Below are 9,507 nucleotides of genomic sequence, written 5' to 3' on the forward strand. Positions count from 1 at the left end.
GGTTAAAGAGGAAATCGCCAGATATGCAAAAAAGTATAAAGAAAGACTTGCAACACACCCAAATCAGCTGGTTGCTGAAACGAATAAAACAATAATAGAAAGAAGACTGAAGAAGAAGCACCCTGCAAACCTCACAATAGAACAATAAACAACCTGGACGATGGAGTCCCGCTGGGGGTAACCATCCACATGCTATATTTCATCAAAACCCAAACTATAATATTTTACCAAATGTCCTAATGGACAAATTGTAAAATGATTTATTTAAAAATAAAAAAAAAAAGTATTATTCAAATAACAAACTATGAATTTTTGGGTGAAGTATGGGAAACAAAGTGTAGCTTTGTTCTTATAATCTGGACAGCAAATGTTAACATTTTTCCTATATTTTACATAAAGTAAATTGTTGACTTTATACTATTTCCTCTCCCTATTTTCTTGCTTAGGGAACGATAGCATTCTTTACGTTGTTTTCTAGTGGTTATATTTTTCAAAAATATGTGTTTTTGATTCGATGGAAATGACGTTAAAGATTTTTTTCAGTTAACAAATCGTCAATTATCTTTTCACAAAATTCCAAGATACCAAATTTTGTATCTGCGCCAAATTTTGTATGTAAGCACTAGGCGTTTACCAACATTGAACCGCAAATAAGTTCTATTACTATCTTTCTATTTTCTTTTGCTTCATCGTAGCTCAGTATAACATTTGGTATTTTTGCAAGGTTTTGCTTCTCCTAGTAGTCGTTTGTAGAGAATATTTGTGAGACTCGCATATAGTTAATATAAGTACTGGTCTCTTATCAGTACATTTAAAAAGTATCATTCAATTGAATGCTTCATTTATGAAAATTATAAAAACAATTCTGTATCCATCAGATACGAGTTTCAACAATTGCACTGAACTAGCACTGAATTAGTATCACACATGCCCTACTTATCACAAACTAAACAAACAGCAAATCACTGATAACGAAGGCATAAAATGAAAAAACGTATAAGCTTGCACTGATCCATTATCCGGAATATCAAAATGTGCCCCGGTTTGTTGAAAAATCATTGAAACCGAGAAAAAATAGGTTGCCTACAAGCTCCATTATTATCATGCATTTACTTGTGGCTTAATTTTCAAGCTTTTAGACATTTTTTGTGGAATAATATTGTTACGACAGTTCGAGGCATAGATTATCGCTACGATTCTGATAATCGACGCCGCGAATTAGTCGTTCCCTTGTTTCGATTAAGATAACACAGGTGGTTCAATGAGTTTAACACTGAATTAACAGGCTTAACATAAACTTGTATATTTGACAATATTTAAAGATAATATAATGAACACGCCACAAATTATGCAATTAGTTTGATACAGGAATTCGACCCGACTTTATAATATTTCTTGATGTATTCGGTAGACCAAGTGACTTTAATTTTATTCGTCAGAACCTTTGGATGCATAACGTTTGAATCCTCAAATGAACCTGATACCCCGTCGATCTTTTTCTTTGTCTTCTCTCGGAGACGATCCCCACTATGCTCGGGTCACGCCACCGTTCGCCACCGTTCACATAAAATAACGATCGCGTTAAACGAATCGACATTTCTAGAACTCGCTGCTTGATGAACTATGCGCTTGCCGCTACATTGTATATTTTTCGTCTATTTTCGTATATTTTCGTATATTTTCGTATATATATATATATATATATATATATATATATGTCGAATTATTATTAGAGTTTTGTGTTAAATCATCTTTTGAGTTGTGAGCGCGTATTAATTCTTCATTTGGATTTACCATTGTTTAACTTAACTAAATTATATTACACTTAAATTGTTTAACACGAACAGATATAACTTTTACAAGGTTTAACAACAAATTAGTTTAACGAACGCTTTTAACAATATTCTTGGGTTCAAACGAATCCACGGTCAACGGGAAACTCTTTGTACAATAGTTTGTATTTTCTCTGTATCGCAAATTACGTTAGCTGTATCGCTTTGTATCTTCTAGACTGACTTCCCGATATCCGTAAACTCTTCAAGGAGATCACAATAAAAGACTGCCTGGATCTCATTTGTCAATTACATATTGATTAGGAATATCAACAAAATTCCAGGCGCCGTTGCTAGACAGTCCTGCATAGAGCCGGCATTGCTCCTGGCCGGGGCTTGTCCGTTAATACAGCGTGTCCCTCAATATCAGAACTTCTTTTGCCAAGTTAAACGTTCATCCCGTGACCGTGGCTACGTTCAGCGACCAGTTGCTTCACCTCGAGCCCAAGTATTCCAAAAGAAATGCTCGATGTCTCTACATCTCCGACATATATATGATGTATAATGCAAAATAAGGATATAAAAATTAAAATTTATTTCACAATTATACTTGAATATGGTATGAAAATTAAGGTTTGAAAGAAAATTTCAGATACATTTATTTCCAGAGTTATTTAATTACTTTTCATGTTTAGTTGTGAATTTCCACAGTTGGCTAAATTGCAAAATTCATGCCATTGGCATTAAGGAAACAATATAGAGTATAATAAAAGGAAAACAAGAAAATACAAATTCTGACAGTAAATTTAGTAAAAAATCAAGAAAAAGTAAGACGGACGTTAGGAAACTATAGCAAAATAAAAGAAGCTCAAGGGGGTAATGGTAACCATAATGATAAGAAAGAAATACAAGAGAAAGGTCACTAAAATAAATCGCAAAGTGTAAAATAGCAATAGAAGACAAAAAACAAACAACAAGTAGTAGCAAAGAAAATACTGTTATACAATAAAGGAAATGAAGGCATGATCTTAAATCAAACCTTAAATCTTACAAAAAGTACATATAATGTTGAAGGGAATGGGGAATATGAAAGACAAATTAAAGAAGGTAAGAAAAATTTATGATTAACTAAGAGAGATTGTATATTATAATATTGAGATACCAGAATATAGAAAAAGATAGGAGGAAAGAAAAGAAAATGAGCAGATGAACAATGCAAAATGGGCAGAAGAAAGAAGCAAACTAACAAAAAGAAGTGAGGTACTACAAGAGTCAGACAAAATTAGAAGAAGAAAAGAGGGGAGAAACTATTATTATAAAAAGGATGTAAATAAGAGATAAAGTAGAAGAACCCAAAATGATCGTGATCATAAATAGGTTAAGCTTTGTTTCAGGCCATCACTTCTTTCTGGTCATTGTTTGTATCTTCTAATGTTATTTCATGTATATGAAGATGAATATGAGAATGAAAAATAACAGTTTTGAGTTTAGCGATCCATTGTTTCACAAGTAATGGTCAGTTTGGCAAAGGCAATTTTTGGTATTTTGTACAAGAAGAAAAATATATATAATCCAACTAATATTAAAGCAAAAACATTCATATATTGTGGATAAAAATGAATGCTTTAATGGTAATCTGACATAAGGACAAAGTCAACCATACACAGTATATAGGTATATGGCATAGGAATATGGGTTTCTCACTACTCAACAACAATATATAAAACACAAACACATTCCCTAAAAAGAATATTATACATACTGAAATACCATGTAATGCCAGATTATGTGATTAAAAGCAAGAACAATAGTCTTGGAACACAAAATAATAAAATGAGGCATAAACTATATGTTAAAACTGGCAAACATGGGAGAACACATAATTAGACAGGAAAACATTGCAAAAAGTTATACACATATAATAAACCCAAATAGAGTTATGAAGCCAATGATACAGAAATAATAATAAATTTACAATGAACAATAATAGAGGAAATAACAGAGATACTTTCTGGAAAAGAGAAAGAAAGTATAGAATAATCTACCTATAGTGAATTATATTAATATGCTAAAAATATAGAAAAAATAATTAATGTTACTTACTTAGATATGAAACTGTTATTAGTAACTAAAAGAATAATCAGAGTTAGAATAGCCGGGAGACAAGAACAATCAGTGAATGCAAAAAACGGCATTAAATAAAAAACAGATGAAAACAAAATGTATAATATGTGTAAGAAAAATAAATTGGATACAGTATTCAGAATTTACGACAAAATTCATTAAAAAACAACAATAGGATGGTCATTTCCTTTTTTGACAAAGAAAAATAGTTACGAAGACTGACAAATTTTATTAAAAAACAAAAGCAACATTAAGCTAAGATCATTCTACCATAGACGAATAGCAATTCAGACAAATTCACAAATTATAATAATCTAAGAACAACTTAAAAGCTTTGTTATGTTTGTTTTGTAATAGCCAACAAATTTAAAGACTTTTAACCTAAGTATAAATATGCCACAAATAATTTTATGTAGAAATAAACATAAATAATATTAAATAAATAGAATTTTTCTTATTGAAATGTGACAGTCTGTAATAAAAGACGAACTAAAAAAGAAAAAATAACTTTAACAAAGAAGAAATTTATAAAAATTTATTCGTAAAAAATTGTGGCCGATCAGATAAGTGAAATAAAAGTACAAAAGACAGCTTATATTATAAGAAACATGATTAGTTTACAAGAAGATGATACGAAACGAGAAATGAAACATGTAACGTATTCTCTCAATGTACATTTGCGAAGAGGTTTACTTACTCTATATTTCATTTCCGAACTTCTTTGTTTCCACGCAGTCATAGCAGTTCAGTACTATTTTATGAAAATTAAGAATATCCTACATCAAATTATTTGATTTGCAAGACCTCATATATTTCTACATTAAAAACATTAAAAAGAAATAAACGATACAGTAGCCTAAACAAACAAGGACAAAGGTTGAAATAAGATATCAAAAATAGCAGTTATTATTCAAATTATTTGTTATTACGACTTACTTTTGCATGTAGAATAATTTCCTTTTCGGTTACTGTATTACCCCTGTTATTAAATAGGTTTTGGAGTTCGATACTTAATTGATTCACACAAATTCAGTTTTTATATTCTGTATTTCACTACCATATACAGCCATATGAACACACCGGATACTCTCACATAATTAACACGTGGCGGACGCTAAAACAAAAGAGCGTCGTTAGAAGATGTACCAACTTTGCATGTAGGAACTAGTGATCATACCAACCTAATATTTTCCTCAATAATCCCATCCATCCTAGAACAAATTTTTAGGTTAAAATTATTTATATAAAACTAATATGTATACGAATCTTTTCATTTTATAAAATTGTATGTATAAAATATTTACTTTCGCTAAATCTCTTTTTACAGAAATTTTGCAGATCAAGTTTCTAATCAAATTTAATTCTCCACCTAGTACTCATTACCAAGTAATGCTTGGTAAATTAACAAATTATAACGTTCAGTAAATTTTTATACGATGTATACTCTATCTTGACTCGAATACGAAAGACGATTATGTTATTACATAGGTTTGGGGTTTAATTGATTCACACAGATTAGTTTTGTATGCTTTGTATTTCATCACCTTGTACAGCCATTTACAACACGCCAGATAAACTGATAAAAAAAACGTGGCGGACGGTGAAAAACAGAAGAGAATCGCAAGCAGTTGTACCAACTCTGGATGTAGGAACTAGTGATTATACCAACATGACATTTATCACAACAGATTAAACAGTACTGAACTCTATGACGATGACTAGTGTCACGACCGATACACTTCAAATCCGATGGACTGATGATGGAGATAAAGATGTGGCGGCACTCGGCGACAATGTATATCGCGAAGTGCCTAATGAGCTGCCACGTAAAATAACACAAAAAAATGGAAAAAATATAAAGAAAGAAACTTTATTTTTTTTTCTAACACAGTTCACAATTTCACTTCCGAGCTCTAGGCGTGACTTTTCAAGACCGAAGCTCTTACAATTTTTTGACTTCCGATCAGATCCTTTACCACCGCTCAATATCCCCACTATCCACCCGTTTGTCCGCCACCGTGTCACGTAAAATAAAAAAAAAAATTTAAGAAAAAAAGAAACTTTATTTTTTTCTTGTTTGCGATACACTTCCGAGCTCTAGGCGTGACTGTTCAAGACTGACTTGGATGATTTTTAGGGGGAGTATTTAAATTCTTTTATTAGTGGGAGTGGGAAAAGGCTTCGATCATATATCTCTGAGAACGGATAGAGTGACCGGATATTATCCCAATGGTCACTCATGTTAAGGCGCTTGGAATTTCGCTATTTTATCGCTTTGTTTAGTCGGATTTCGTCTGTGACATTCCGTCTGTGACAACCGCCGCCACGCACGTCTTCTCCTCAAACATTCGGCGGAAGGACCATTGGGATATTGATGGCTGATTGGACTCTTCGGCGATATACATTGTCGCCGAGTGCTGCCACATCTTTATCTCCGATTTTAAAGTGAGCTTTGACAGCGGCCTGGTCTCTGATGTGGATTGACGTTACATATCCTCCTCCTTAGATTGATTTTGGTCCACCAAAATCTTAGTGTTTCTGCAGATTATGTCTAGGTCAATTGGCTTTTCTGGTATCGCTATATAAATATGCGTCGTTAAGTTTTTCTCGAAATATCGTTCCTTGTTTTAACGGTAGAATTGCTATTTGCGTGTTGGCTAAATATATTATAGTTATGAAGATCGTCCTTGAAAATAAGGTTTTAAACGGTTTCCTTTAATTTTCTTGATATTACCTTCTATTAAAACTTCATAATACGGTGTTTTAACTTTTTCAATTGTGTAGGGTCCTAATCATTCTATGTCTAATTTATGCTCTTTATGGACATTATGTATTAAAACTCTATCCGCTTCTTTAAATATTGACTGTGGTTTTATTATTCGTAGTCTCTGATCTCTTTGATATCTTTGTTTACTTTTAATCAATTGGTTGCGAACTTTTGAAAGTCTAGAATCCCATTCTCGTTTTCTGAATGCTACTTCGTCTGCGTAAGTGCGTTGTGGATTTCGTGAAATGGTCGAGGGTAAATTTGCTTTATGTATAACACCTAAGTGTTGAAAGTACTCTTCCAACATTTGTGATGTAATTTCGTGTCGCCGCGGTACATATACTGCTGACAACTGAAAATGGTTGCTGCTAGTTTGTACTGTAACGGTGGGTGCTTGGGTATATTCGTTACAAACTTGGCTATGTAAGTGGTGTTTTATGTCGTTTCTTATTATCACTGCGGCCCCTCCGTGTGCTTTTCCTGAGGGGTGTTTGGTATCATATATAGTGTAGTACGGTATTTTCATGTAGCTTTTTGGAGTGAAGTGTGTTTCTGAAACAAGTAGTATGTCGATATTCTTGTTATACATGAATGTTTTAGTTTCTAGGTCTCTTTGTTGTAGGCCGTTTGATTTCCAGGCTGCTATTTTTAGCGTGTCCGTTTTTATTTTTTGCTTAGCATGTTTGTAAGTAGTTGTAGCATGACTGTGATTTGTTGTGTTTGCTGTCTGAGAACTGCGTTTCGCTCGCTTACCATTTTTGTTAGCATTTCGATGTTTTTGATGGATTGCTTGAGCAGTTCCTTGATTTCTGTAGCGTCGTTGTTGTTATTGCTCTGATTTTGATTGTCTATGGGTATTGATTGGTTGGTTACTTGCGCGTATCTTCGGCTACCAAAGGTGTTGGTGTTATTGTGGTTAATGTTCATTACGTGCTGTACATTTGGTGTTGTCTCAGTTTCTGTGCTGTCCTGTTATGTGTGATAGTTATTGTATGTCCTGTTTCGAAGCGGCGGAAACAGTTTACGTTGCAGTTGTTTTCTGACTATACAGCCTTTGTAGCTAGCTGGGTGGTTTTCACTGCAATTGTAGCATTTTACATCATTTATTTTTCCCATGTATGGGCAGTTCGTTGTTAGGTGCTTTTCTGCGCATTTTACACCCGCCGGGTTTCTGTTGCAGTAATTTTTTGAGTGTCCAAATTGCTGACACCGGATGCATTACGGCATGTCTTTTTTATGTCTAGGTGGCTCCACTGTTATTATTGTGTTTAGAACTTTTCTAATTTCAAAAATTTCTTTGCTATTATTTTTAGGTTCAAATTCTATTAGAAATAGCGGCAATGGTTGTTTAGTATCGTATCTGGTTATGTTGATTATTGCTCTTACCTGGTGTCCGATTTTATCTAGTTCCTCGCATATATTGCTTGTTTTTGTCTTTGAATGTAATCCTCTGATTACTGCTTTGTAACTTTTGTCAGTTTTGAGCTGGTAAGTGTGATACCCGGCGTTTTTCTCTTTTAGTGCTTTTGTCACTTTTCTAAAAGTTTCTGGGGTGTCGGTTTGTACGTTTACCTGGTCCAGTTTTAGTTGTTTAATACTGTAGTTTTCTTTTCCTGCCGTGTTGTTCAGTAGTTCAATGAGGGGGTCTATTATATGGGAATCTATGTAGATTGGTGGTGGTTTGGCGACGTGGGTTATTGGTTTTTCGGCTGGATCTGTTTCTTTCTCTTCTGGCAGTGCGCTGAAGGAGTTTCGGAGAGTGATTTCTTCTAGCCATTGTTGCTTTTCCGCTTCTGCAGCCCTCCTAAAGTTTGTGTTTGTTGATATTTTTCGTTTTTTATTGGAAGTTACCACCTTCCAGCTTTCATCCTGGTATGATAGTTCGTTGTTGATATTATTATTCTTCTCATCATTCTTTTGTGTAGTTTCCATTTCTATTTCCTTTGTAGCTAAGCAATCCCGATCTTCGTTTATTGATTGATTTAGGTTTATTAAATCCGTAGTTTTGTTTATAAAATATGTGTCGCCTTTGTTTGTTATTTTTATTAGTGGTATTTGTTGCATTTTGGATTTTCCACCATTTGGCGATGGGCGCTGTCGTTAGTCACTTTGTTTTTCCCACTTATCGCACTTGTTGAAGCACTGCTTCACACGTCCGTTTAGCTCGGCTGCTCGGGCAGAACGACCCAGTAAACACTGTGAAAATATATTTGAAAGTGAAGAGAGTAGTGATGGCGGAGTCTACAACTATCGTTCGATGTGCCCAAAATCACCTCAAATGTGTTTGGAATGTTCATACAAATACCATGCGATATATAATAATGTAATATATTATCCAGAATATAAATTAATGAAAAGTATGGTATAATGTGTTTTTAATATTTTTAAGTTGTATATCCTATATATAATATCGTATATTTAATTAAGTCGAACAAGAAGAGCGTCACCATACTTTGGGGACGGGGCCCCCACGGAAGCATAGCCGTCACATAGATATGTGTGACGTGACGACGAACGTGTTACTACATATATTAACTTATAAATTAGTATACATATATCAAATTCTAAAAAAAGCAATAATTTCTTTGGATAGTATCTCTCCTGTTCTTTAAATAAATTAGTGGATAGTGTATCTCACAGATCGATAGAAGTAATAGAAAATAAAGGAAAATCCATAAAATATTAAATGAAAGGATAACAAAATTAACATTGAATTTATATTGTTTCACAGCCAAAAACACAATTTTAAGAGAAAATTTAATTTTTTCCAGAGTTCGAAAGAAGATAATTTTTGTTTGTTCTATCTTCAGTTTTGTTTCATATTATAATATGAAATTATACAAA

General features: G+C 33.3%; 1 long non-coding RNA gene across 2 annotated transcripts in view; it reads right to left on the reverse strand.

The window, feature by feature from the left end:
• LOC122577365 overlaps positions 1–5,370 on the reverse strand; it is a 6,408-nt gene extending 1,038 nt beyond the window's left edge. Inside the window, exons 1-4 of one of the 2 annotated variants that reach the window (XR_006320225.1) lie at positions 5,201–5,370; positions 5,078–5,107; positions 4,833–5,010; positions 4,613–4,752 (exon numbers count right to left, since the gene is read on the reverse strand). This is a non-coding gene — a long non-coding RNA (uncharacterized LOC122577365). Of the gene's footprint in view, positions 1–4,612; positions 4,753–4,832; positions 5,011–5,077; positions 5,108–5,200 lie in introns of those variants that run through there. The other variant, XR_006320224.1, reaches the window with a different exon arrangement.
• Positions 5,371–9,507: the final 4,137 nt, after the last annotated feature.

Source organism: Bombus pyrosoma, linkage group LG18, assembly GCF_014825855.1.
Source record: "Bombus pyrosoma isolate SC7728 linkage group LG18, ASM1482585v1, whole genome shotgun sequence".
In the NCBI taxonomy this organism is placed as follows: Eukaryota; Metazoa; Arthropoda; class Insecta; order Hymenoptera; family Apidae; genus Bombus; species Bombus pyrosoma.